This window comes from Mchenga conophoros, linkage group LG1, assembly GCF_057382185.1.
Source record: "Mchenga conophoros isolate Kocher_MC1m ecotype Shallow Benthic linkage group LG1, M_conophoros_male_GT1.1, whole genome shotgun sequence".
Taxonomy (NCBI): Eukaryota; Metazoa; Chordata; class Actinopteri; order Cichliformes; family Cichlidae; genus Mchenga; species Mchenga conophoros.
In genome coordinates this window covers 43,419,359-43,424,309 of record NC_140526.1, presented here as the reverse complement: position 1 = coordinate 43,424,309, position 4,951 = coordinate 43,419,359, and the positions used below count along the sequence as shown (strand labels likewise).

The window sequence follows — 4,951 nt, the reverse complement described above, 5'->3', positions numbered from 1 at the left end:
TTTGAGAACAGTTTAGACAATATTTTTCTGAAAAGTCTGTGTAACTTAGAATGACACCGTTATCATCCAACAAATCTGTTATGAATATAATATTTTTGTTCAAACCAGTCACTCTTGAAAATTGATTTTTGATTAAGTGTTATTACCCTATTATTCCATAAGGTTGAATTATGGGGAGAAGTTGTGGGTAAATCTCATTTTCCCAAAAATGCAACGTCTGTTTTGGAAAGTTTTATATCTTTATGGGGATTTTATTTGCCGCAAAATCACATTTCAAAATAAAGTCTAATCCTGTATACTATTTTATTAAACAAGAATCATGGGATGTGGAGCTAAGTAGAGTCTGGCTGTGACAGACAAGATTTTAACCATTTAATTCTAAGGGTGCCAACCATAAATTCTAATTCTGGAGTTTTGATACCACCTTTATTGTATCCCTTCACAAGCTGAGATCTTTCTATGTAATGGGTTTTATTCCTCCACAAAAATTCGAACACATTTCTATTTATGGTTTTCATGGTATTTATCGTTTTTTTATTTCTTATATTGTTTACGTGGCGCAAAAAAGGTTGGGGACTGCTGTACTAGCAGGTTGCTGAGTAGAAATCCTTGTAGTGTTTTGAAATATACCACTTTTTCCATCAGTTTCCTTGTCAGGAAACAACTCCTGTTCAGCAGAAATGCCTCTGGTTTCAGTGGTGTGTGTGAGAGCGTTTCAGTAGTGTGTGTGAGAGCGTTTCAGTAGTGTGTGTGAGAGCGTTTCAGTAGTGTGTGTGAGAGCGTTTCAGTAGTGTGTGTGAGAGCGTTTCAGTTGTGTGTGTGAGAGCGTTTCAGTAGTGTGTGAGAGTGTTTCAGTAGTGTGTGTGAGAGCTAAAATTTCAGTAGTGTGTGTGAGAGCGTTTCAGTAGTGTGTGTGAGAGCTAAAATTTCAGTAGTGTGTGTGAGAGCGTTTCAGTTGTGTGTGTGAGAGCGTTTCAGTTGTGTGTGTGAGATCGTTTCAGTAGTGTGTGTGAGAGCGTTTCAGTAGTGTGTGTGAGAGCGTTTTCAGTAGTGTGTGTGAGAGTGTTTCAGTAGTGTGTGTGAGAGCTAAAATTTCAGTAGTGTGTGTGAGAGCGTTTCAGTAGTGGTGTGTGAGAGCGTTTCAGTTGTGTGTGTGAGAGCGTTTCAGTTGTGTGTGTGAGATCGTTTCAGTAGTGTGTGTGAGAGCGTTTCAGTAGTGTGTGTGATAGCGTTTCAGTTGTGTGTGTGAGAGCGTTTCAGTTGTGTGTGTGAGAGCGTTTCAGTAGTGTGTGTGAGAGCTAAAATTTCAGTTGTGTGTGTAACCTGGACGTGTGTCCCTCTATCTATAAAGAGATGACTATACTGCTCGCCCAAGTGCAATGTCTACAATATCCGAATCTAGGTTTGGGAAGGAGATTGGCGGTAGCAACTCTGTAAGAGCAATGAGACTTCCAACCCACATAACACGCACGACCACAGGTTTATGAAACAAAGTTTGCTTTATATATTTCCTTTTGGATCAGTTCCCTTTGCTCATCCTCAATGTAGGGATACCTTCAAATGCAGTAACCATCTCAAATGCATCACAAAAATAATTGAAACAATCAAAATAGATGTAAGACAAGAAACACAATATTTCAACACCCCAAAGAAAAGGAAAAAGAAAAGAAAATAGCATGTGAGTGTCCAGTTCCTTATGGTGTCAGTTTATTCAGTTACCCACTGTCCTGGGTTAAGAACTGAAAACGACCTGAATCTCAGGCGGAGAAAAAGTAGCAAAAGAAAATGATAAGGTATCTCTCAGGTGGGCTTCCTTTTGTTTTTTTTCCCTACCGCCCTCCTGGTACGGCAGGCATCAACGTGTAGCGTCCTGACACAGAGAAGGCCTCCACAGCAGCAACAGTGTCTTAGACCCACGATACCAGCTCCTCACTTGGCACCCATGGAACTGTACCTCAAAAAAAAAACCAGTCTGCACACAAATATGCAGAATGTTAGATGTCCACATTCCTTAAATGTCCTTGTTCCTAATGTCCTTGGTTCTTTTGAAATATTAAAATAAATTTGCATCTTGTGACACATTAAAAGTAAATACACCGGTATTACTGTGCATCACCCGCAGTTACAGTAACAGCACAGCTATTGCACGTGAACTGCGCATAACCACTTAGCTGGCCGCGGCTGAACTAGCAGGCCCAAGAAAGTAAAACACTAGACACTCATAATAAACAAAACTGTCACAACATTGCAATACTATGAAAACACATCTTAAACATCATTAAACACATTTACTACTATTCTGACTGGTTAGTTATTTTTTCCAGTGCATTGAACTGCAATAGCAGTGCTAAGTGAGCTAGGCTAACTCACCAGAATAGTTCAAAAAGTTCAAAGAAATACTCCGGCTCCTTTCAGGTAGGTACCCGTCTGTGGTTCACCGCTAACGACAGCTCTCTCACAAATGTTAATTAAACCTCTTTCCTCTCTTTCAACTGGAAAAAACCGTGCTCCGCGGCAGCATGGAGTTTTTCCTTGCCGTCCTTTTTCCTCTACACCACACCTTCACGTGCACGGAGCCGCAGATGGTGCCTTCAGGGCAAGCCCGGAAATTAAACTATCAGACAAGGACTACGATGCATTCAAAGAACCCTGTACTTCTGATTGCTGTAAATCTTACCAGGGTTACATTCTCCCCCTCTAGACTGCATGAGTCCCAGCATGCATACCTGCCCCTACCGGTACAGACACATGTGAAATAGCAGCCCCTAAAGCCTGAAAGAATGAACTAATGGCCAAGGTTAAAGGCTCCCCCAGCTCATCGTAGGTGAGTTTCCGAGGCGGACGTCTCTCCCTAGTAGAACGCCGGACACTTGCGTTCTCGGACTCTTGACTCTCAGATACTACATTGTCAGTGTCTGCAACTACAGGGTCTGTGGTGATGAGATCTGTGTTCTCTTCATCAGGTGAGATTTGTGTCACATCAGGTTCAGGAATATCAATGACAATATGGTCCGGAGTCCTACAGTGTGAAGTAGGATGTGTAACTGAACCACTATTCTCAGAGCTAACATAAGGAGTTCCTGGTTGAAGCTCGTGAGTAGGTCTTTCAGGTAAGTGTGCGGAACTTTGGGGCACAAAAGAAGGGGTGTCTGGGTTTAATACCCTGGAATCTGGCTGAGGCCCATTGAAGCCTCCTTCCCTCTGCAGGAAAGGACCCTTCGTGATGATTTCTGGCATCCATGTATTAGGATACAGTTCATCTTCATCACTGTACGACTCGTCCTCCTGACAATCAGTGTCCCCTTGCACGCCTTTTGTTGTTTTGCCCCTCAGTCTCATTTTCCTCGATGCGTCAGTGGAAGAACTTTGCTCTCTGATCTCAGTTACAGGTAGGAACCCGCACGGCAAAAGAAGGTCTCTATGCAACGTACGGTGTGGCCCCTCCCCTGTCTCAGGTTTGACTACATAAACAGGACTGTCGCTAATCCGTCTGACAACAACATGGATTTTCTGTTCCCACCGATCTGCCAGTTTGTGTTTCCCCCTGATATTCACGTTTCTCACTAAGACCCTATCCCCTTCTAAGAGTTCAGCTGCCCTGACCTCCCTGTCAAACCTAGCCTTGTTCTTCTCTCCCATCTTCTTGGCATTTTTAGCAGCTAATGAGTAGCTCTCCTGTAGGCGTTGACGAAGGCCCTTGACATACTCTGAGTGGGTCTTGTGACTTGCCATATCAGGTTGGATTCCCAGGACAAGATCAATCGGCAGTCTGGGCTGCCTACCAAACATTAGTTCGTAAGGCGAATAGCCTGTTGTACTGTTTCTCGTGCAATTGTATGCGTGGACCAGAGGTTTGACAAAATCTCTCCAATGATATTTGTCTCTTTCTTCCAGGGTCCCTAGCATACCAAGGAGGGTCCGGTTAAATCGTTCCACTGGGTTTCCCCGGGGATGGTACGGGGTGGTACGAACTTTGTCTGCTCCAATCAGTGTGCAGAGTTCTCTGATCGTCTTAGACTCAAAGTCCCTGCCCTGGTCGCTGAGCAGACGACTGGGGAACCCGTAGTGAACAATAAAGTTCTCCCATAAAGCCTTCGCAACAGTTCTGGCTTTCTGATCCCTAGTCGGCACCGCCACAGCAAATTTTGTAAAGTGGTCGGTGATGACTAAAATGTTTCTCGTGTCTCTATCATCCGGCTCAAGGGATAGATAATCCATACAAAGAAGTTCAAGTGGATAAGTAGCAGAAATGTTTTCCAAAGGCGCGGCCCTCTGAGGCACAGCCTTCCGCCTGAAACAGCGTTCGCACTTTTTGCACTTCTCCTCGATGTCTCTGGCCATTCTCGGCCAGTAGAACCTGGCACGAGCAAGCTGAAGTGCACGCTCAGAACCGAGATGGCCAACATCATCATGCACTCCTTGCAGTGCCCTCTCTCTGAACTGTTCGGGTAAGACCAACTGATACACCAGTTCGCCTCGCTCAGACCACTTCCTGTACAGGACACCATCCCTGAGTTCAAGTTTTTTCCACTCCCTAAAAAGAAGTTTGACATCGGGATGTTCAAGGTTTTGTCTCTCTGAAACTGGGTTTTACAGCTCTCCTCACAAAGGTGATGACACGTGAGAGAGACGGATCATTATTTTGAGCATTACACCAGTCAGAGTTAGCCATGGATGGTAAAGTGCCCTCATCGAAAACATCAGGCACTACAGAAGGGTCGACAACAAGAGACTCCGCAATGACAGGCTGCTCTGAATGAGGGTGACGTTCATCTTTAACCATCACAAGATGACGTTGACATAATGCAGAGAACACCTCATGATCCATGTCATCTCCTGCTTCCATGAACCGTTTTTTCATGTCCTCTATTCTCTCTCTTTCTTTAGTGAAAGCTTCATCCTCAAGAGGCGGACCTTGAGGCCGCCGGGATAACCCATCTGCATCGCGGTT

At 44.4% G+C, this 4,951-nt stretch overlaps 1 long non-coding RNA gene across 1 annotated transcript; it reads right to left on the bottom strand.

Annotated features, from left to right (window-relative positions):
- Positions 1 to 1,480: 1,480 nt before the first annotated feature.
- On the bottom strand, positions 1,481 to 3,159 carry LOC146583946 (uncharacterized). The gene is made up of 2 exons (XR_014893025.1): positions 2,371 to 3,159; positions 1,481 to 1,972 (listed from the first exon to the last, which is right to left on the bottom strand). It is a non-coding gene; the product is annotated as an uncharacterized LOC146583946 (long non-coding RNA).
- Positions 3,160 to 4,951: the final 1,792 nt, after the last annotated feature.